Source organism: Natator depressus, chromosome 5, assembly GCF_965152275.1.
Source record: "Natator depressus isolate rNatDep1 chromosome 5, rNatDep2.hap1, whole genome shotgun sequence".
In the NCBI taxonomy this organism is placed as follows: domain Eukaryota; kingdom Metazoa; phylum Chordata; order Testudines; family Cheloniidae; genus Natator; species Natator depressus.
Window position 1 is genome coordinate 97,097,906 of NC_134238.1, and position 24,927 is coordinate 97,122,832.

Sequence of the window (24,927 nt, forward strand, 5' to 3'; positions counted from 1 at the left end):
ACCATAGATGGAGAGCGAGAAATCTCCATAGAAACGGAAGTCTTCAAAGCTTATTGTCTATCTTCACTGTTTTAAAATTATGTTGTGAGCTACAGTGAGGCTTTACAATGGATTTGAACATTTTTCCACAACCAATTAGTAAAAAGTTATTTTGTTTTAGAAAAGAAAAATTAATTAAAAATGTATCAGAGTTCTGCTATCCGCTTCTATTCCCCAGTCTCCAATGGCTGTTTTGCTTTTGAGACATCTGTTCAATTTCTTAATGATGGTGTTAAGGTCAGTGCCTAATTTAATGTAGTCACACTAACATTTATGCTTCTGAAGCTACAAAGGTGTCACAGAAGTTGTGATATGTATTTCTAACTCAGCCCTTGACCTACTTTCCTTTGATCAGGAGACATCCTATTCACTATATTTTTTTTTTCTTGAGTGGCATATAACTTAAAATTTTTAGCTTCTCTTCCATTTCATCCAAAGAGACTGCTATGCCTGATTTGGAAATAAGAAAGTGAACAAGTTTGCAAACTATCAGCATGTTTCTAATTTTCTTTTTAATGAGAAGTTTTTTGATGAAGATCATAGCAATTCAGCTGCCACCATAACGTTGATTTGAGTCAGCTCTCAAAAAACTTTGTGACTCAGTCTTGTTACAACACTAAGGCCTCCTTCATCTGAATTTGCAATAATATGCTGAGAGCTGTAGATCAGTAGTTCTCAAACTTTTGTACTGGTGACCCCTTTCACATAGCAAGCCTCTGAGTGCAATCTCCCCCCTTCTAAATTAAAAACACTTTTTTTATATATTTAACACCATTATAAATGCTGGATGCAAAGTGGGGTTTGGGGTGGAGGCTGACAGCTCGTGACCCCCCCCCCACATAATAACCTCACAACCCCCTGAGGGGTCCCGACCCCCAGTTTGAGAACCCCTGCTGTAGATTTAGAGTGATATTCTTTGCTGCTGCTGTTAGAGCTTTCAATGGTTTTGACACTGGAGATTACAGTATAGTTTTTGTCAATCATTTACAGAAACTTGGCATATCTCTTGGAGCTTCCCTAAAATGGTTTTTCATGGGTCTTTCCCTGTGCTTTAGTTTATAACCCATGGCAAATTGCTATTCCAACACTTGTTAAGAGAGCTGTTGGAAAATTGGAATTTCCATTCCATTGGAAATTAAAGGTATTTTAACATTTGGTTTTGGCCTGAATTGCGGGTGGGGAGAATCAAAATGTTTTTGGCAGAACAAAACATTTTTAAAAATTCTATTTGGAAATGTTGGAACATTTCACTTCAACATTTTGGTTCAAAACAAAACATTCCAAGTTGAAACTTTTTTTATTTTAATTTGTTGAACAAATCAAAGCATTTTGTTTCTGCTTACTTCAACATTGAACTGTGTTTCCCTGAGCTGTCACAGCACCTCATGGGAGTTGTGGCTTGGATGCCTCAACCCCTGTTCTTTGGGGTCCCCAGCCAGACTACATCTCCTATGATGAACCACAATCATGGCACTTCCCATACTGCACTGTAACAGTTCAATAAAAGGGCATCACAATGCATCTTGGGAGATGTAGTCCAGGTGCCTCATTCTCTCCACATCCTGCTCTATGTGCTGGGCTGCATGGCTGGACTACAACTCCCATGAGACATTGCAGCAACTCAGGAAGACATAGTTTATAGTTGAACTGACTCAAAATGAATCATTTCAGGAAGGTTCAACAAACCAAAAGTGTTTAAATTTGGGTTGACCAAAATACTTCACTTTGATATTCCTTCCTCACAGACAATAGGAAAAAATTGAGCAAAATGAAAATCTTCCACAGAAAAATTTATGTATATAGATAAATACTTTTGTTTTACTTACATCAATAAATCTGAGATCTTTAGATGGCACTTGCTATAGAAATGTAAACTTGCAACACCAGGGAGACAGGTATATCATCATTATCCCCATTTTTCTGGTGGGAAAAACTGAGCCATAGAGATTTTTGTGAACCACTTTGACAACAGTGTCCCTGATATCCTCAATTAAGAGAATGATTTTAGGCTTTGGCAGTCTCCAGAATGCTTCCCAAAACCAATCGGCATTTTTTCTCTTATCCGAATTGGCCTTCAGCCAGCATATCTAGGAATAAAAAATATTTTCTGTTTTCTGAACTCTTGTCCACCTTTTAATGATTGGGAATCCTACAAGACTGCATAACATTCTCCACCAGATGGATGAGGAATTATTCACAAGACAGCAGCTGAAAACTGTGGTGAACTTTTACCAATTTTTGAATTTAACAAAGCAGGTCCCATTTTCAAACAAGTTCCTAAGATCTCATATTCCTTCCACATTTGGGCACTAAAATCAGGTCTTAGGCATACAAATATTCATTTTAGGTCCTCCAGTGCCAATTTTGTGCACTCATGTTGAATTGGGTGCCAGAATTTAGGCACTTCTTAAAACTGAGTTAAAACGTCTTAAACTGAGTTGATTCATGCACTCTACTAAAAGTTGGAGCAGTAACTGGAGAAGAAGTGCTGCTGCCACTTTGAATGATCGTGTACCTGCTTTTTACCTTTTTTTGAATGTATGCCAAGGGCACTGGAACACTCGTTCAGGACTCTGGGGTGCAGCTCTCAATTTAAATTAATAAAATAAAATAAGTGGTACTTTGGGCTATCCAAACCCACTGGAATGGTTTGAACTTTGGAGTCTCCATCAAACATTTTTGAAATACACAACAGTTATCCTTAATTTAAATCATTGCTTTTCAAGATAAATATAATTATTGTATATTTAATTAAATGGAAGCCTGTGCCGTACAAATATTTGATTCTTGCCAGAAAATATTTCATGACCTTGTCCTACAAATTTCTGAAACATGCCTAGCCATCAGTTCAAGCTCAGCTTGACTAAAACAGAGCTTTTAATCTTCTTCCCCCAGCTCCCCTTGCTACCTCCTTTCTCTTTCACTGGACCTGTCACTTGGGCATACAGGTGTCACCTTCAATTCTGACCTCTCTCTATGTCCTCAAATCCAGGCTACATCTAAGTCTTGCAGATACTTTTTGCTTAACATCTCTAAGAAACATCATTTTCTATCCACCCACACAGGCAAAACTCTCATAGTCTCCTGTCTAGATTATTGCAACATCCTTTTTTCTGGCCTTGACAAATGCAACCTTTCTCTGCTCCTATCCATTCAGAATGTTTGCTGCAAAGATCATTTTCCTAGCCCTTTCCCTCTGGAGCGAGCCCATGCTGCACCACACAGCCCCCAAGCTTTGACCATGTATCACTCTTGTTGCCTCCCTCCACTGATTCCTTCTGCTTTATTGTATCAAACATAAGCTACGCAGGTGAAAACTTCAAAACTAATGAATTATCCTCCTTCAAATCCTTCCTTAAAACTCTCCTCAGCTGCATTGCCTACAAAAAAACCTTGACAATGGTTAGGCTGCTCGTGTTCTGAGATGCTATCACGCTAACCAATGCTATCCCATTGTTTCCTTGTACTCCCCTTTCAGTGTGTCTGTCTCTTGCCTTATTGGTAGATTGTAAACCCTTTGGGGCGATAGGGACCAGAGTGTAGGCAGCCATGCCCAATGGTTAGAGTCAGGAGCCTGTAACCAGAGCCAGGGTCAATGTCAGGTGCCAAGCAGGTCAGAGCTGGAGAGAGAGCCAGGTGTCAAGCTAAGGGTCGAAGCCAAAATCAGCGTTGGGGTAAAGTGTAGGAGCAGGGACCTGGAGTGAGGCAAGAAAGCCGGAACCAGGAGCAGACAGAGATCTGGGATAAAAAGGACAGGCATAGGGTGGGAGGCAGGGCTCAGAAATCAGACAAATAGGCTCAGGGTCCATAGTAGCTGCCAGACAGGGATTCCTCTTTAGTTGCTCAGACAACTTCCTGTGACTCTTTTTGGTTTAAGTAGAGTTTCCCAGCTAGTCAGTCAGGCTGGTTATCTTTCCCAGTCAGGATCTTTGTGTGCATGACCCTTTGAGAGCTTCACTAGGCCCCTTCTCCAGGGCTGGATTAACCTTTTGTGGGCCCGGCACCAAACATATATTTGTGGGCCCCCCTGGAGGCAATGGGGCATGGCATGGCAGAGGCAGTCCCACTCCACTTGGCCCAGTGAGAGGGCACTAGTTACAAACCAGCAGTTGCCAGATGGACAGTGGCGTGGCCTGCCCAGCCCAGCCCTGTGCTGCCAGCGTGCCCCTTTCCCTCTGGGGCAGGCCCATGCTGCATGACACAGCCCCCAAGCCCGACACCCTCTGACTCCGTATGCCCAGAGCCCCCCCCCCCAGACACTATGCCCAGCGCCTCCCCCAGACCCCCCCACACACAAATGCACAGCACCCTGCACACCACTCATGCCCAGCGCCCCCCTGCCCACAGCCCCACCACAACTGCCCAGCACCCCCCACAGAACCCCCACTCACTAGTGCCCCAACACACACACCCCGGAGACCCACTCCCCCAGGCCCTGTCTCCTGGCTGCACTCACCAGCACTGCTGGGAGGCGACTGTGTCTGCCGGGCTGAGCTGGCTGTGCAGCCGGAGCCGGGAATCACTCCGTCCCTTCAGGAATGGCGCGATCAGCTAGGCCAGGGCCTGCCCCGGCTAGGTTCCCTCAAGATGCCTTGCCTGGAGGGGCCCAGCCAAGTCCCCCACACTGTCTCGTCCCCCCGACCTGGCTGAGACTTGCCAGGCTTCTGCACCGGTCCCAGGTGCCTCAGCTCCAGGGAGACAGGTGGGGCCCCACAGGTGCTGGGAAGCAGAGACTGCCTGGAGCCAGAGGTGCACTGCGGTCCGGCCAGGGGGCAGAGAGGAGCCGGAGGGTGAGGCCAGCTGGCGGAGAGGAGCCCTCGGCTAACAGGTAGGCAGGCCGAGAGGAGCAAGTGGTGGGCGGGGGAGCCTGCCAGCAGAGTAGGCTGTGGCCCCTTTTGAGCATGGGCCCAGCTCCATGGAGCCACTGGCACTATTTTAAACCCAGCACTGCCTTTCTCCAGTTGTTCACGTGAGGTGCTGGGTGGCAGCCCTGGTCTGAGCACTGCCTGGGGACACAGGGGCCTGGCTCTGAGGCCCACCTTTCCTCACAAGGGCAAGGACTGTCTTTGTTCTGTGTTAGTCATGTGCTAGGCCTTATGCAATCTCCTGGTTACACTGAGGTGAGAGAAGAGTCAGGTTCTATACAATGCCCTATTGTGAAATCAATGAACTAAGTTTCTGGTCCTACAAGGTGCTGAATGCTTTGAATTCCCATTGACCTCAGTGGGTGTTAGTGCCCTTTGCACCTTTCTTATATTCCATGGAGCTGCCTGGCTGATCGAGACCTAAGATTGGTCAAATCAGAAACAATTGTGTTATTTTCATCTACTTTTTCTCTTAATTCCAGGTATATGCTAAAATAGATTTGTTCAGTATTTCTTTGTTGGTGTGTAACAAAAGTTATCCCACTGATATCAGTATTCTGGTAAATACCTACCAGTATTCAGAACATGGGAGTTATGGTGTTCTTGCTATGTATTTTTCAGTAGGATTATATAGTACAGCATATTCACTCTGAGTTGTCAGAGTCTGGTGTGACTTGTTTATGAATATTAATGTCTGCTGCCTTTTACAATTCAAAAGCTACCAATGTCTACAACAGAAACTTTGTTTAGTAACCTTGAGTGAGTCATCCTTGCTCAAACAACATTATGAAGTTGAAATCAGTTATGAAACTATGCAGAAATGGGGAGAAACTTTCTATTCTTCCTCATTCTCCTAGGAGTTCTACTCATTGTGAACTGTTGTCTAACAAATTAAAATACTGGTACTACAGTAAAAAGAAAAGGAGTACTTGTGGCACCTTCACTGAATGCATCCGATGAAGTGAGCTGTAGCTCACAAAAGCTTATGCTCAAATAAATTTGTTAGTCTCTAAGGTGCCACAAGTACTCCTTTTCTTTTTGCGGATACAGACTAACACGGCTGCTACTTTGAAACCTGGTACTACAGTGCCATCTGCTGAAAAGTAGCTGGGACCCACCAGAATGTTGTCAGGCACTCCCATGCAACCCCTTCAGTTTCAGTGGGTAAATTGCACATTCCCACAACTTTCCAGTGATGATTACCTGTTAGATTTTAGTGGATTATACAATTTCCCCTTGTCAGTTCTAAGAAACAACATCCAGTATTTCCATGACGCTATTCACAGAATTTAAACAGACAAAAAGCTATGTATGTAACTTCAGCCATTAATTTGAGGGCCCTCCAAGAATGCCTTGGAAACAAAAAGGCAAGTTAGGGACAATGGTGTCCTCTGGTTTTTCAGCACCCTTGCTTTTGTTGTTTTTGTATCACTAATATTGTATATGAATTCACTTTCAAAATCCATGTTAACTTTTGTCTCCTAAGCTAGTCAAAGACATCAGCTAGCCCACGTGAGGGGCCTAGTTGCTTCCAGGGGCCCAGATTATGGCTGACCCATTCACCCCTGCAATCTGTTCAGATGCAAAGGAGAGGGCACAAAGATTCACCCATGTCCTTCACAGAGGGTGGCCAGAATTGCAGTTCCTGTGCTAAAGGAATCTAAGTGCAAGAACTGCATCCTGCTTGCACCACCTCAGCACACAAACCACTCTAAAAGAGGAGATGGTTGGTAGCAGAGACATGGCCCCAGATCAACCCTCCTACTGGCTAATACACCTAGTCAATCACAGAGGTGAGCACACACTGCGCTACAAGTACTGGCATAGTAGGCAGGCTTCCTTTGTGCCAGGAAGCTCCAGGAGGCAGAACTATTAGAAACAATAACTCTCAAATTTCCTCCTAGGGCATGCTCTAGTTCCTAACTCCTCTTACCGAGGGGGGGATGTTTTGAGGGCGCAGTCTGGCATGGAACTCCAGTTCTAAAACTAAAGCAGCTTTTAAGCTGTGAGGAAAAAAGTCTGAAATTGCTAACTTTTGGGTACTTCTATAACTGAAGACTAGTCAAAACATTCTCCCTCCCCCTAAATTTCATACAGAGTTGCTCTCTGAGCAAGATTATTTTAAGCAAACTTTGTTTTTTTTCCATGAAATAACTTGGAGAAGTAACATGCTAAGTGCTGAAATGTTATGGGCATAGAAAAGAAAAACTGACTATGCCTTAACATTATAGCAGTGCAAATGTAGCCAGTGTAACAAAACAGCTGTAAAGGTTTGGGCCAAGATTTTAAAGAGTGCCCAAAGTTTGAAGCCAATGTGAGCTTTAGCACCTTTGAAAATCAGGCCATTTATTTAGGTGACTAAATATGGTTTAGAAGACTCATTTTATGCACTTTTTCCCCCTCTAAAATCTTTACCATAGTGAATGGCCTATTCTACATTGGCAGTTTTTGTCCATTACTAGATAGACCTCTCTCAGCCCTGGTCTGCACTATGAGTTTAGGTCGAATTTAGCAGCATTAGATCGATTTAACCCTGCACCCGTCCACAAGACGAAGCCATTTTTGTCAACTTAATGGGCTCTTAAAATCGATTTCTGTACTCCTCCCCGACGAGGGGATTAGCGCTGAAATCAACATTGCTGGGTCGAATTTGGGTTAGCGTGGACACAATTTGACGGTATTGGCCTCCAGGAGCTATCCCACAGTGTTCCATTGTGACCACTCTGGACAGCACTCTCAACTAGGATGCACTGGCCAGGTAAACAGGAAAAGCCCCGGGAACTTATGAATTTCATTTCCTGTTTGGCCAGTGTGGCAAGCTGATCAGCACAGGTGACTGCAGATCTCATCAGCAGAGGTGACCATGGAGTCCCAGAATTGCAAAAGAGCTCCAGCATGGACCGAATGGGAGGTACTGGATCTGATCGCTGTATGGAAAGACGAATCTATGCTATCAGAACTCCGTTCCAAAAGACGAAATGCCAAAATAACTGAAAAAATCTCCAAGGGCAAGAAGGACAGAGACTATCACAGGGACCCACAGCAGTACCATGTGAAACTTAAGGAGCTTAGGCAAGCCTATCAAAAAACCCAAGAGGCAAATGCCTGCTCGGGGTCAGAGCCCCAGACATGCACTTCTATGACGAGCTGTATGCAATTCTTGGGGGTGCCCCTACCACTGCCCCTACGTGGACTCCTGCAAGGGGGGGGGGTCTCACGCAACAGGGATGAGGATTTTGAGGACGAGGAAGATGACAGCGCACACCAGGCAAGCGGCGAAACCTTTCTCCCCGACAGCCAGAAACTGTTTATCACCATGGATCCAATACCCTCCCAACCTGGGCTCCTGGACCTTGAAGGCGGAGAAGGCAGCTCTGGTGAGTGTACCTTTGTAAATACAATACACTGTTTAAAAGCAAGCGTGTTTAAGGATTACTTTGCCTTGAAGACTTGGGTACAGCTACTGGAAAAGTCTGTTAACGTATCTGGGGATGGGGTGGAAATCCTCCAGGGACAGCTCAATGAAGCCTTGAAGTCCTGGAGGTACTCCCAAAGCCTTTGCAAGAGGTTTCTGGGGAGAGCAGCCTTATTGCTTCCTCCATGGTAGGACATTTTACCACAGCAGGCCAGTAGCACATAGTCTGGAATCATTGCATAGGAAAGCATGGCAGCGTGTGGTCCTGGTGTTTGTTGGCATTCAAGCAACATCCGTTCTTTATCTCTCTGTGTTATGCTCAGGAGAGTGATATCATTCATGGTCACCTGGTTGAAATAGGGGAATTTTATTCAGGGGACATTCAGAGGTGGACATTCCTGCAGGGTTGTTTGCCTGCGGCTGAAAAGAAATCATCCCCGCTGTTAGCCACGCGGTGGCAGGAGGGGTGAAGCAATCATTCCAGAGAATTGGGTGTGTGCATGGTGGGAGGGGGGGTTACTTGGGTTTGTGCTGCACATTAACCCAAAAACATCAGCCCCTCCTTTTAAATGGTCAATGTGTCTTTTTCAATTTTAATCTCCCTTTTTTCCTCCCACAGCTGCAAATGTTTTAACTCTGCAACTAGCATCTCCATCCCAGAGGCTAGCACAGATAAGAAGGCAAAAAAACCGCACTCCGATGAAATGTTCTCTGAGCTCATGCAGTCCGCCCAAACTGAAAGAGCCCAGCAGAATGCATGGAGGCAGCCAATGGCAGAGTCCAGGAAAGCACAAAATGAACGCGAGGAGAGGTGGCGGGGTCAAGAGGAAAGGTGGCGGCAGCATGATGAGAGGAGGCAGGATACAATGCTGAGGCTACTAGAGGATCAAACTGATATGCTCCGACGTATGGTTGAGGTGCAGGAAAGGCATAGACTGCCACTGCAGCCCCTGTGTAATCAACCACCCTTCTCCCCAAGTTCCATAGCCTCCTCACCCAGATGCCCAAGAATGCAGGGGGTGGGGGGCTCCAGGCACCCAACCACTCCACCCCAGAGGACTGCCCAAGCAACAGAAGGCTGGCATTCAATAAGTTTTGAAGTGCAGTGTGGCCTTGTCCTTCTCTCCTCCCCCACCCCTCCTGGGCTACATTGGCAGTTATTCCCCTATTTGTGTGATGAATTAATAAAGAATGCATGACTTTGAAACAACAGTGACTTTATTGCCTCTGCAAGCGATGATCGAAGGGGGAAGGGGAGGGAGGTTGGCTTACAGGGAAGTAGAGTGAACCAAGGGGGTGGGTTTTCATCAAAGAGAAACAAACAAAACTGTCACACCGTAGCCTGGTCAGCCATGAAACTGGTTTTCAAAGCTGCTTTGATGCGCAGTATGCCCTGCTGTGCTCTTCTAACCACCCTGGTGTCTGGCTGCATGTAATCAGTGGCCAGGCGATTTGCCTCAACTTTCCACCCCACCATAAACATCTCCCCCTTACTCTCACAGATAGTGTGGAGCACACAGCAAGCAGTAATAACAATGGGAATATTGGTTTCGCTGAGATCTAACTGAGTCAGTAAACTGCACCACCGTGCTTTTAAACGTCCGAATGCACATTCTACAATCATTCTGCACTTGCTCAGCCTATAGTTGAACAGCTCCTGACTACTGTCCAGGCTGCCTGTGTATGGCTTCATGAGCCATGGCATTAAGGGGTAGGCTGTGTCCCCAAGGATAACTATAGGCATTTCAGGTTTCAACGGTTATTTTCTGGTCTGGGAATAAAGTCCCTTCCTGCAGCTTTTGAAACAGACCAGAGTTCCTGAAGATGCGAGCGTCATGTACCTTTCCTGACCATCCCACATTGATGATGGTGAAACGTCCCTTGTGATCCACCAGTGCTTGCAGCACTATTGAAAAGTACCCCTTGCGGTTTATGTACTCGCTGGCTTGGTGCTCCGATGCCAAGATAGGGATATGCGTTCCGTCTATGGCCCCACCACAGTTAGGGAATCCCATTGCAGCAAAGCCATCCACTATAACCTGCACATTTCCCAGAGTCACTACCCTTGATAGCAGCAGCTCAGTTATTGCGTTGGCTACTTGGATCACAGCAACCCCCACAGTAGATTTGCCCACTCCAAATTGATTCCCGACTGACCGGTAGCTGTCTGGTGTTGCAAGCTTCCAGAGGGCTATCACCACTCGCTTGTGAACTGTGAGGGCTGCTCACATCTTGGTATTCTTGTGCTTCCGGGCAGGGGAAAGCAAGTCACAAAGTGCCATGAAAGTGCCCTTACGCATGCAAAAGTTTCGCAGCCACTGGGAATCATCCCAGACCCGCAACACTATGCGGTCCCACCAGTCTGTGCTTGTTTCACGGGCACAGAATTGGAGTTCCAAAGCCTGCCCCATTGCCACCAGGATGGCCAAATTGCCAGGGCCCGTGCTTTGAGAGAAGTCTGTGTCCATGTCCTCATCACACTCGTCACCGCACTGCCATCACCTCCTCACCTGCTTTTGCAGGTTCTGGTTCCGCATATACTGCATGAGAATGCAGGAGGTGTTTACAATGCTCATAACTGCCGCGGTGATCTGAGCGGGCTCCATGCTTGCTGTGGTATGGCATCTGCAGGAGAGCAGAGTGGCAGCGGAAGCATCATTCAATGACAGTGGTTTGCAGACCTACTGCACCGTCTGCTGCCAGGACACAACAGCTGTGTGGGCCGCACGTTTGCCGTGTTATGGCGAGACAAGAGCAGCCGAGCAGAGTTGCAGCAGAAGCGGCCCTGTGAGACCACCAGGAGAGCAGAGTGGCAGCGGAAGCGGTGGTGGTCGACCTGCAAGGTGGATTCATGAGAGCAGGAGAGCAGAGTTGCAGCAGAAGCAGGAGCCCATGAGAGACAACATGGAGAAATTCACGATCGAGAGAAGAGCAGGAGAGCAGAGTGGTAGCGTAAGCGGTGGTTCAATGACAACGGTTAGCAGTCCTACTGCACCGTCTGCTGAAAGCAGTATGGCGCCCGCACGGAAAAAAGGCGTGAAATGATTGCGTGCCGTTGCTTTCACAGAGGGAGGGGTGACTGACAACATGTACCCAAAACGACCCACAACAATGTTTTTGCCCCATCAGGCACTGGGAGCTTAACCCAGAATTCCAATGGGTGGCGGAGACTGTGGGATAGCTACTCACAGTGCAATGCTCCGAAAGTTGACGCTAGCCTCGGTACTGTGGACGCACTCCGCCAACTTAATGCGCTTAGTGGGGACACACACAATCGACTGTATAAAATCGCTTTCTAAAAATTGACTTCTATAAATACGACCTAATTTCATAGTGTAGACATGCACTTCTTGGTGTTCATTGTGTAATACAGCAAACTCAATGATTAGTCCCTAAGAACAAGATTATAGAGCCCAGTATGCACCTATAACGTAGTGCTGAAAGGTAGGTTTGAGTCATCATGAGCTCAAAAATTAATGTTCCTCAAAAAAAAATATAAAAATTCAGACTCTTGCCATTCACTCTTCATGTGGCTCTATCCTTTGATTTGTCCTAATGGCTTCATTTCTCTTTGCATAAGTTCAAGCAAATACATGTTTGATTTAGTTTTAAGAGAAGTAGTTTTCCTGAGCTGCTCTTGATGGAGAACATAAAGCCATGTCATTTTCATTTTACTGGGAAAAATAAATTTGCAGGTTTTTTATGTTAAGTAAACAAACCCACACATCTTCTAAAATGAAGTATGCAAATTCTCTCTGAATAAATAGAACACTGCCATAGCCATGTATAAATCTTAACTAAAAAATATTGATATGGAATATAGCGTCAGTTTAAAAAAACACGTTCAGTAGGTATTCCAAACACACCCCATTATTTCTATTCCAAGATAAAAAAAGAAATTAGTTATGAAAATTCTGTTTCACAGAGTAATACTGTTCATGAGAGAGGTAAATATATTGTTGGACTTCTTCTCTGGTGCAGAGGGCATGAGCAAGGTCCTCTGTAGACATTATACCTTTCCTAGCGCCTGAATGCAGACCACAGGTAGAGTGGCTTTAGAGGGCTCTTCGTTCACCACCTTTATGTAGCAGAAAGCGTCTCCTTGTCAGGCCTGTTGTAAGCTGGAGTCAGGTTAGGGTGGGGCTGCCCGTCTCCCTTTATGCAGCTCCCCTGGTCCCAATATTTCACAGAACTATCATGGAAGGACTGCAGCCACTGTTTAGCCAATAGCCCCAGGCTGTGGGGGCATAGATTTCACCTCTCCAGCTTCTCTGTACTCCCCCTGCATAGAGCCCACACATGCCATATCTCTGTAAGTGGAATTAGTTTCACCTTTAGGTGTTATAAAAAGCTGTTTTAGTATTGAAGATTATTATAATGTCAGCTGAGGGACACTGTCAACTTCAGTGCTTTTACTATCTATTATTCATAGCCATCTCTTAAAGCTTAAAATAATGTCTTGCCCTGCTGTTCATCTGTTCGCACCTGGAAAATACTGCATTTTTATGTGTGCTATAAGAATGTCTCTGTGGGCAGTTGTAGCAGGGTAGACACCCGCTCCTGCCCTGAGGGGCTTAGAACAGCCGAGGGGAGGGCTGGGGCTGGGGCTGGGGCACGCAGCCCAGGCTGAGGAGGGAAGTAGTCTCAGCTGGCCTTATAAGTAGGCCGTGAGCCAGGAGCTGACACGCACTCTCTCTCTAGCTTTTGGAGAGGGAGGGACCTGGCTGCAGGGAGCAGAGAGTACCTAGATTGGAGCAGGGCTGGGGAAAGGCCAAGGGAGCTGGGGAGCTCCGGCCTGGAAAATCCCAGGCTCCGACCTAGTAGAAGGGGTTGCAAAGGGGGCAGCCCATGGGTAGGCTGAGGCAGCAGGTCCAAACCCCTCCTTACCAGTGATGAGTGGCTTTTACACTGCAGTCTGCCCCCGATACAAGGGGCTAGTTGGTGACTGGCACTAGCCTTACACTGAGGGAAAGTGGGGATAGTGGGTGGGGAGTGTGGTCTTCTGGGATTGGCTCCCCTTTGCTTTCTTCTCTGTGAACCGCAATCATTCCTGGTATACATTAGGGCTGTCGATAGATTGCTGTTAATTCATGCGATTAACTAAAAAAAATTAATCATGATTAATTGCAGTTTTAATTGCACTGTTAAACAATAGAATACCAATTGAAATTTATTAAATATTTTGGATGTTTTTCTACATTTTCATATATATTGTATTCTGTGTTGTAATTGAAATCCAAAATGTATATATTTTTAATTATAAATATTTGCACTGTAAAAGTGATAAAAGAAAGTGTTTTTCAGTTCACCTCATACAAGTACTGTAGTGCAATCTTTATCATGAAAGTGCAACTTACAAATGTAGATTTTTATTTTGTTACATAACTGCACTCAAACAAAACAATGTGAAACTTCAGAGCCTACAAGCCCACTCAGTCTTACTTCTTGTTCAGCCAATCGCTAAGACAAACAAGTTTGTTTACATTTACAGGAGAAAATGCTGCCCTCTTCTTATTTACAATGTCACCAGAAAGTGAGAACAGGCATTTGCATGGCACTTTTATAGCCAGCATTGCAAGGTATTTACATGCCAGATATACTAAACATTTGTATGCCCCTTCATGCTTCGGCCACCGTTTCAGAGGACGCTCATTTAAAAAAAACTAATGCGTTAATTAAATTTGTGACTGAACTCCTTGGGGGAGAATTGTATGTCCCCTGCTCTGTTTTACCCATATTCTGCCATATATTTCATGTTCTAGCAGTCTCAGATGATGTTCTTTGTTTTAAGAATACTTTCACTACAGATTTGACAAAACGTAAAGAAGGTACCAATGTGAGATTTCTAAAGATAGCTACAGCACTCGACCTAGGGCTTAAAAATCTGAAGTGCCTTCCAAAATCTGAGAGGGACGAGGTGTGGAGCATGCTTTCAGAAGTCTTAAAAGAGCAACACTCCGATGCAGAAACTACAGAATCCAAACCATCAAAAAAGAAAATCAACCTTCTGCTGGTGGAATCTGGCTCAGATAATGAAAATGAACATGCAGTGGTCCGCACTGCTTTCAATTTGTCATTGAGCAGAACCCGTAATCAGCATGGACGTATGTCCTCTGGAAGGGTGGTTGAAGCATGAAGGGACATGTGAATCGTAAGTGCATCTGGCATGTAAATGTCTTGCAATGCCGACTACAACCGTGCCATGCGAACACCTGTTCTCGCTTTCAGGTGACATTGTAAACAAGAAGCGGGCAGTATTATCTCCTGCAAATGTAAACAAACTTGTTTGAGCAATTGGCTGAACAAGAAGTAGGACTGAGTGGACTTGCAGGCTCTAAAATTTTACATTGTTTTATTTTTGAATGCAGTTATTTTCTGTACATAATTCTCCATTTGTAAGTTCAATTTTCATGATAGAGATTGCACTACAGTACTTGTATTAGGTGAATTGAAAAATCCTCTTTTTTGCAGTACAAATACTTGTAATCAAAAATAAATGTAATATATATTTGAAAATATAGAAAACATCCAAAATATTTAAATAAATGGGTTTATTATTGTTTAACAGTGCGATTAATTGCAATTAATTTTTTTAATTGTTTGACAGCCCTAATATAAATATGAAAGGACACATCTCTGGCAATAGCATTACTTTGAAGATGATGTAATACATATTGCTCTGACGCATCTGAATGATTGATTACTGCTGGGATTTTTACTATTTATTTCTAAAACAGGATTTGGGATTTTAAAAAGGCTAGATGCTGGATGATTTTGCTCGCAACTATATTAGGTATTCTAGGTCACGTTTGAGACACTTGGACTTAATTGAAGGTTTGAGTTTCCTTCTAAAAATTCTGTCTTCCGATACACGTACACTGCTCTCAGTGAAGTCAGTGGGAGCTTTTCCTGTGCATCCAAGAGGATAATATGATTCTCAGTAGTGGTAAATTGAATTAAAAGGGTGCCTATATTCTCTAATTTGAGATGCCAGCTTTGAAAGAATCTCTGTTTTAGCTGTTTGTTTCTGACAGGTAATCTCAGTTGAACTAGAAACAAACCTGATGTGCTGTCCATTTCAAATCTAATACATGAAAGCCAAGCCAGTCATTATCTTGGGAGATCTGGAAATCCAGATTGAATAAGAATAGCAGCAACTGAGTGACAATGAATGGATTTTTAATTTTTATGCCAGATTTTTTATTCAATTATTAATTTATTGAATGTTGCTATACAACTAGCAGTAAATCCCAATAATTTCACCAATGTTAGAATGCTGTAGTCAAAAATAATACCAGAACTGGCTCTGGCACTTTAAGGTGAGGATACCATGCAATTTTACATATGCTGTCTCTTTCTCATTCACTCCATGATTACAACACGATGCACAGAAATGGACTAGTGATATTGAGGATAGATCTTCAAAATTATCTTTGGTATCTTCCCAAATATTTGGATAGTCCTTAGTCCATACCACCACATTGAGGTAGGCAGATAAGTATTAAGGGGAGATTAAGTCAAAGAGCTTAAGGTGAAAATTCACATAATTGCTTGTTTAAAAGCTGGGAACTTATTAAATGGCTTGATTTAAGAAAAGCTGAGAATTAGCAGCTTCCATTGACCTCATTGGAAGCTGCAGGGCACAGCGCCTTTGAAAATCAGACTATTAGGTGCCTCTCTCTGAACACCCACATATGAAAAGTTTTTGGTCTATGTGATTTGGCCGACGCCCAGTACAGAGTCGCTGTCCAAGCTGGGATTAGAATTCACAAGTTCCTTGCTTCCAGACCCAGGCTTAATCCATCAACTGCTTCTCACGCTACCTCTTGCACTACCTCCTTTTTTTGTCAGAAGACATATTGACTGCTCAGCGGAAGAGTTATCTGGCAGCAGGCAGGTGGCTGGCAGCCAGAAGGGAACTTGTGGTGGTTCTGATACTAGGCAGGCAGCTCAGATAGCCCTTGCACCCTGTAACAGGATTTCACGCTTTCAGAACCCTGCTATCCTGCTAGCTGTACTGGCAAGTAAACCAGGTAGGGCTCATTCGCTCCCATCCAGAGTATCAACGTATTTATGTGCCTCTCTGAGGCAGAAGAGGGAACTAAGATCAGGGAGAAATCCTGGGAACAAATCAAGCTTGGGAGAAAACTTAAGAGTGAGGTTCATGTTGTGTTATTTAAGTTAACAATAAAGGCAAACCTCAGGCAGGGGTAAGTTTTAGACACTAAGCCACGGTGGTGCTGGAACAGTTGTATAGTAGGGGTGCTGAAAGCCTTTGAATCAAACTGGAAACCCAGTATGTGATGGAAACTACTTAAAGCAGCAGCATCTATGCTAACCCAGGGCGGGCGTGTTCTGCGTTGAATATGGTATAAGTACTCTACCCATTCACACTTTAACCAAAACTCCAAAATGGTCTGTCACTGCCTTTCCTCTTCCCAAATGGAGGAAGCTGCAGCTATAGGTTTTCACGAGACACAGAGGCCAGCCTTGAGTAATGTGAAGAAGAATACATGAATTTCTAGAATAATCAGAATGATAAATTATCAACTCTAAAAGTCCACTTATGTTTTCCAGTCTTCCCCCACACTGAAAAAGGCTGGCAGTTTACTATTTTCCAGTGAAACCTAAAATTAGTCTTTGACATTGATAGGCTGTCAGAAGTATTGATGAGGGGCCTTCAGCCACAGGCATTATGGGGCCCTAAAGACTGGCTCAGCAGCTACAGCAGTATATATCTGTTTAAATATAAGTACAGAAAGGGAGAAAAAGATTTTCTCTCTGTGTAATGTACAGTTTGAAGGGGTTTTTATTATAAACTAAAACAAGACCCACATTTTTGTCAGTATGCAGTGAACTGAAATAATAATTTATGACACTTATAACTTCCATAGTGCTTTTCGTCTTCACAGGTGGGCTGCTACAGAGTCAAGGGGAAGAAGAGAACAAAGCTATGGCTTGCGTTCCCTCCCACCTATCCATTTGGGACCTGCTGGGTTTTATTTCCTTAGACGTTGGAGGTGGAGGGGGATAACTTTGCCCTGAACTGTCTCATATTTAGAACATAAAACTCTTTGGGGCAGAAACTGTGTGTGCGCATGCGTACAGTGCCAAGCCCAGGCGGTCCCTGATCCTTGATCAGAGCCTCTAGATGCTAACACAATGTAAGTGAATAATAATAATCTATTACTTAGGGGTGTAAAAGAGGCTTGGTAAAGTACATAGAAATGGAAATAGAAATCAAAATATTGCCATAGATTAATTTTTTTTCATTTTACTGTAGAGTGAGAAAATTGTGTAACTAGTATTGAATTGAATTATCTCAAAAACTGAATGTAGTTTAACAATCAAAGGGGGAGGGGGAAATGTGCTTATAATTATTTATAACATCAGCACTTAGATTGAGTTCCTGAATGCTTCTAGCACCACAGAAATGCCGTCTGTCTTTTATTTTGGTCTGGTGCCATCTCTAAATTGCTCCTAATATAGTAGATTAACATTTTTAAAATGTGGTTTCTGACAGTAATCCTATCAATGGTTCTTGTTAACAATCCTTTTAAATGTTCACAACTATTAATTATTTAGATAATGTAAGGGTAAGATAAGATACTATTGTCTGAAAAAGGAAGAGACTAGCACATGTTAGTGACCTGAACTGATCAGAGTCCGGCTCTTTCAGACTTTTGAATGGCTTCCTAGTTGTACTTTTGTTTTTGTAATGGTGCTGATTTGTCACGTACATACAATGGCTGTAATCCCCACAACCAAACTTGTCTGTCATTTTCTGCTGAATAATACATTGAGAATTAAAAAAGTCTGATGATGAGTAGGATCTCATTTAAACCACAAAGAAAACTCAGATAATTGTTTCAAGTGCAAAGCCCTGCTACAGAGCAGACTGCATCCAGGCCCTCCACATTGTCCAGGCTCAGTGACCTGGAAATTAGAACTACAGTACCAGCACAGGGACTCGAAGCATTAGGATTTTCAATACAGGAAATGGAACAGAATACCAGCACAGGATCTTTGGATGTCTAGAATGAGACTTCTGATCGGTTTCTTGCAAAAGATTCTAACCAAAAGTCATTTTCCTCGGATTGTTAAGGAGCACAGCCTGCTGGGTAACCATTTTATTTTGTTAGACTAGCAGTTATTAAATTAACTGGGTGGAACATAGATAAATTCCTTGCCCTGATGACAATTGCCACATTTTCCCTGTAGTCAGAGATGAAAGTGCCAAGAGAGAAGGTTCAAGGAGTTTAAGTACTTAGTGATCTGAACTTATATGGGTTCTGCAACATACTCATTGCGGTATGGATTTTTTCAGAGGAGTACAGTACTGCCTATCAAGGGGCAATGGATAGTCGGTGAGAAACCAGGTCACTTCCTTCCAGTGATATGGAAAGTAAATAGATGCATAACAAACAATTCTGGCACTTGTCCCAGTCCCCATATGTTGCTGCCACAGCATATTGGAACCATTTAGGGGGGGAAATTCCCCTGCTGCAGGAGCTGTACATGCATTTCTGTGTTGACTCCCCGGAGTCCCCAGCATAGAGGTTGGAGGGGTCATGGCTATAGCGCATAGTATTATGCGTTTTCTGGTCTGCAGGATAACTCTAGGAAGGCTGCTGTACAGCCACTGGTGCATGCAGAGGCTGGCCCGGGTGGTGCAATTGTGGCTTACAGCCCCCTCCAACCTCAACTCCTCACCCCTAACCTGTACCTTTATAAACTGCATCTTTCAGGAGTCACAGCAGACTAGCCCCCTAGTATGTGGTCAGCTGATTGGCTCACAAATAGTCTCCTCAAGGATCTCTTTCACTTCACACACTTCTCACATCTTCATGTATGCTCAGAAAATATGTATTTATTTTAACAGTTCTGGGCCTCTTAGTGTAAAATTAAGTTTTCCACATTATTTTCTATCATTTTCTCCTGACAACCCACAGCTTCCATCATCCAAATGTACCCGACTCCATTAAACCACTTTGACATTGATCAAATTTAGACTTACAAACCGCAGGCCAAAGTGTGCCCTGATCTATACATAGGGCAACCAGCCCAGTAAACTGTTTCTGCTGCATTTTTTATATCCCTTGTGGTTTTGATTTTTTCTTCTAGCTTCTGATGGGCAATGTGCCTGCAGTGTGTGCCAGTTTACCTATCACAGTGCTTTTCCTAACACAACATGTGAGTAGATTTCCCATCTGATGGAACTGTGCACTATTGAAGAAACAATTAAAAGGTCACCAAAAGATGTCACATGCCATACTTACTAGCACAGGTGCTTGCTGATTTTCTTTTAGTAAAGCCTATAAATTCACTTCCAGGATACGGCTATGGCTCTTATTGGCTTTTGCATCCATATAGAGTCATACTAACCTAGGAGGAATAAGACAGGTAAATAGTAATAACTGACAATATTTTACGTTTAGATAATTAAACTGCTTTTTAGGATTGCATTTCCTTAGAGAGAAGACTCTTTAAGCTCTGCCTCTGTTCCATTTTCTTTTAAGCATTGAAATGTACAATCTAAATATTCCTAAGAATGTAAAGCATTTATAACAAAATGTGCAATCCTCAAAAATAGAGTGGATGTCCCAAATTCATCTCTAGTGTAACGCTATTTAAGTCACACTTGTATTTAAGTCAATGAAGTTATATAGGGATGGATTTGTCCAAATATATTTTTGATGGTTACTTAATGTGCTCTAACTGTTCTGAAATACAGCACTTCTATAATTAATTGCAAGGTACTTCTACATTACTGTGCATGTCACTATCCAAAATATATCCATAAATATTGGAATAAATCTTTACAACACATTAGCTGACACATTTAAAATACAACTTTACTATGGGGAATGATAGAGAAAAATGTCTAAAACTAAATAAGACAACACCATTAATGCCTGAAGTTGTGTGTTCCTCGATATAAGAAAAATGTGAAGAAATTGCAGATCAGATAGGAATTAAAATGATTAATAGTCAGAAGTATAAACATGAGGTAGGGGACCATACAGTGTCCTCAGTCTACATGTGCAACATCTATTGATAGCAATGGGCATTCCTTTGCAGACTCAAGGATAGCATTTGGTCCTTGCTATGTGTAGCCTTGATTAACTCCACAGATGGGAGGAGATATGATAATCACATATTTGTTCTCTCTCCTCAATGCCTATGCCCTTGAAGCACTATCATTTTGGTGGTCCATGTTGTATGACAACAGGTGTAGATATTTGACAATATTCTTAAATTTGTTAATTTTCCTTGAACATTTATATGAATGGCTTTTGTTTGCAACAATGTCTCATCAGTGGAAGACTCATGTACAAATAAGTGCTTGCATGGCCATCTTCAAATCTCTTTTATTTTATTTTCTCTTGCTTATGAAAATTTGTCAGTCAATATATGAGTAGAATCAGTACCATGTAGTGCAGATGACCCACAATGTTCCACAAATATTTACCAAGTAGTCAGTCTTTGTTGAAGCAAATTATTAGCAGCTGAAGCAAACAGTTTGTGAGCAACCCAACTGAGACAGAAAATCCATAATGTTTAATGAACAATATCAGAACAAACATGTAAAAATCAGTTTGTAACTAATTCATGAGCAGAAAAATTAGCTAAGTTCATTGATTCAATTATTCACTCTAAATTGTTTGACTAGTTTTAACCCAGAATAAAGGTACAAAATGTAGAAAAAAGGAAACTAAGGTTGGACACTAAGAAAAAAATTCTCAACATATTTTAATGACTATGGAATATTCTGAAGAGAAGACGACGACCCACGATGTGATTAATTCAAAATGCAAATAAACAAAACACCGAGGAATATACCACAGGAAATGTTTCTCATTTGGAATCACATTGAACTGATAACTTAACATAACTTTTCCATGCCTACTCCTTTAAATCTCTGATAATTAGGTGGCAGATCTTTATAATTTTCCTGTTAGTGGAATCAATGTGGTCCAGTGGGTAGGACACTAGTTTGGGATTCAGGAGACCTAGGTTTATTTCTGGCTCTGCTCTTGTCCTGTTGTGTGACATTGGGCCAATCATTTCCACATTCTGTGCCTTTTTCTCCTCCCTTCCTTTTTCTGTCTTGTCTATTTAGACTGTAAGTTCTTTGAAGCAGGGACGGTCTCTTATTATTCTTTATGAAGAATAATGTAGTCAATATTTAAAAAAAAAATTTCTTGGCATTAGAATTTTCCATTGGGGAAAATATAGTTCGGACAGTTTCCATAGTTCCCTCCATTTACAGCCAACAGAAAATATCCTTTAACCAAATGTCTCATTTTATCTCCCTCAAATTTCAGTGTTGTCCTTGTAAGCTGTTATTTCCATTGGATTCTTTCAGCTTTAGGGAACTTACAAACAAGATGCTGGATAGTTTCATTCCATCAGGTTTGCTTGTATGCTTCCTTAAAGCACATGCCCTCTATTGACATATAGTCATTCCAGTACCTGTAGAGCCTATGCACAGAGACAGTTGGGGCAAAACTGAAGCCTTCTCAGGTCCGCTTGAGTGCACCGCAAGGAAGGAAGAAAAGGCATGTGTATATTAAGTTCCCATGTTCTGAGCTTGTGAGTACATACTTACCTGTTTTCCTAGTGCTTTTTAATATATATTACAAACTAGAAAATGGAAATAAGAGAAATGAGAAACTATTTATATACAGAGTCAGAGTAACATTTTAATTCTTCCCAGTTTCATGGTCCAAGTCAAATGTAATCAGTCATCAGAAAATAAAAGCTTCAGAATTCTACTGAGAGGTGCTGTGGGTTGGACACTCTGCACTGCATTGATTTTTTTACAAAAATCTCACAATTTTGAGATGCAAAGGAAATAGATGGAATCAGGAAACTACCGGTATGTATTATTTCTATTAACAAGGAGGAGGCAATGGAGGACATTCCAGTTCTGCTAAGAATTGATGATAAACTTTCTGGTACAAGCAGAACTTGTTCAGGTAGGGATTTCAAGTGAAGATCAGCAAACGCAAGGTACATCCGAAAGGGGTAGAATCTATGCAGGAGACAAAGGAAGGAAATTCCTCCAGTATGTCTTTGTGTTAAGCAAGCTCTGCTCTCTGCCACTCCGCACTGTGACTATAGTAGAAGACTCATAGAAATGTAAGGCCTGTGTGTGTCAAAGGCCTGCTGGTCATTTGCCCCACCTCCAGTTGAAATGTGGGCTCCCATAATTTATTTTTTGCTATCAATCACAAATAAATAAAAGTTCTTCCTGGTTGAGATTCCAGGCTCTGTACTAGAATAGTTAAATCAGCAATGGAACATTCTCTCTCTCCTCATTTTCAGATTTTTCTTTTTCTTTTACATACCTCTCACTCATTCAACCCCTTCTGTTCCTGCTACCTTCAAAGCTTAGTCTCTGAATTGGAGTTGGCTGAATCAGAGAGCTTCCTAAGGGAAGAATGGGAGGACACCAGTGTTTTGGAGCAGGATAAGTTAAGTGTAAGAATAAAAGCAACTGGAGCAGAGAGTGGGCCTGGCAGCATACAGAGGAAGAATACTTTGCAGAAGAGAAAGCAAGCTTGGTATTTGAGTGTATCATTTGTGAATGAAAATGTCTGAAAGCAGAGGATGAAATTGTCACTAAACAGATAAGACCATTCTAGTAATAAGTGTGCTGGATTATTTTTTTAGTTGTATTTGATATAGCAAATCAGAAGATGCAAACTAAACTATTCAGTCTGAGAGACTGCCTACGTGCTACAGTGGATTAAGATGTTAGTCTTTCAAACCTGGAAATTTGAGCTAAATTTTAGAATATTTTCACAAGTACAGTAACTTTTTGGTGGTCTAAACATAGCTAAATATGTTTTGGTTCGGCATGGTTTGTAATCTCTATTCAACCAAAATCTCAGGCTGGAATTGCAAGCGATGGTAGGTCAGCACTGAGGTGCTCAAAAATTGTCAAAAGCTGTATGGAAAAACTAGGACTTTTCTAGCCTGAAATAAGCTTGCCTTTTGCTCATTTTAACATTCTCCAAATATTGTTGTTAAGAGAAACTCATTTATGTAAATTGTTTCTCAAGTTTTCTAGAGCATAACGTATTTAGTGTGTGCTACAGTGATGGCATGCTGAAGCAGCATTTTCCCCTGTAGGGACTTCAACTCCCTGATCGTTTTTGACTCTCTTCAGTGTATAATTGCCATCTTATGGGAATTTTTTTCCCAGTGTGCCTTCCTGGGGTCTATCTAACCCTTCTGGGCTGCAGCAGTTTGCCTCTGCCAGTTCTAAAGTGGCCATTTTATAACTAACCACTTCGTCTTTCTCTCTTCCAGCAGGTTAGTATTCTTAAATTTTTATTATGTCTTCCTTTTCTAATTCCTGAGGAGATGGCACAATACCGTTTTCAAGAAAACCTCACAAATTTTCTTAGCTCTGGCTCCCATCCCCTACATAAATAAATTACCTAACAGTGTGTGTGTAAGGTACACAAACTGAGTTTTATTCTTTTTTAAAAATATTTATCCCAGTATTTAATTTCCCCTTTTCAATCCTTTTTGCAGTTTTCCTATTCTCTCTCTCCTCTCCCCCACCCCCCTGTGAAGTCTTCCTTTTCAAGATTTTAAACTGCTGTCAGTTTGGATTTGTGGCGGGGGTTTCTTCGTATTAGTTTTCTCCTCTGAGAGAATATGACTTTGTATAACTGCTATTTAAGTCCATTACATGTCTTTGGATATTTTCTACTGATTTTCTATAAGTTTAATTGCTCTGTTCAACTGAATGTGCTGGTAATGCAAGTATCCATATTTTAAAAGAATTTTTCATTTTTCCTATCTATATATTCATAGAAGAATTATAATGTTTTCACATTTGAGTAATCCTCATTGTAGTGTGACCAATTCCACATTGCGACCCCCATCCCCTCCAAAGTTACATAAAATACATATAATGGAACAGAAACCAAAATATATCAACACAAAAATTCAGTTATCTGATATCATGGACAATATTTATTACATATACTAAAAAAGCAGTGAATGAAAATGTTTGATTTACTTATACACAGTAAAAAAAGTAAAGGTCACTATTCATGAGAGAGCCAATATTTGTCAACAGTTACCATAATTATTTCCCATTCCAAGTACCGGGGGAAAGTATGATATCTCAAATACCTCTGAGATTGATGCTGACCTTTTCCATTACAACTACTGTACCTTTGCATGACTTAAAATAAATGAAAAATGTATTTTAAATAAATCAGCTGTAGATTTTGTTACTTCAGAAAACATTTGGACATAGAGGTGTGCTTTATGACTTATACATAGTTACCTACTAACTATGCCAATATTGGCTAAAGTTTCATCACCTGAATACCTACTCATTTCCTACATTATCATTTTATTTCTAGAAGTTCCCCCTCTGAAGGTAGAAAAGTGTCACAATACCAGAGTTCACATTTTCAATACTTCTTAACTGTACCACAATTTAAGAACATAGCACTTTTATGAACCACACAAGAAATGCAGTATTTTCCTTTTACACGAGAATAAAAACTGGATGTGGGGGATCTGTATATAGTCCCTTTGCTTCTCTATTCCTCTAGCCCAATCATGCTTTGACAT

The 24,927-nt window shown here is 42.2% G+C and overlaps 1 protein-coding gene across 7 annotated transcripts in view; it reads left to right on the forward strand.

The window, feature by feature from the left end:
• TRPM3 (transient receptor potential cation channel subfamily M member 3) overlaps positions 1 to 24,927 on the forward strand; it is a 590,787-nt gene that overhangs the window by 343,358 nt on the left and 222,502 nt on the right. The gene's annotated exons all lie outside the window — the stretch shown is intronic.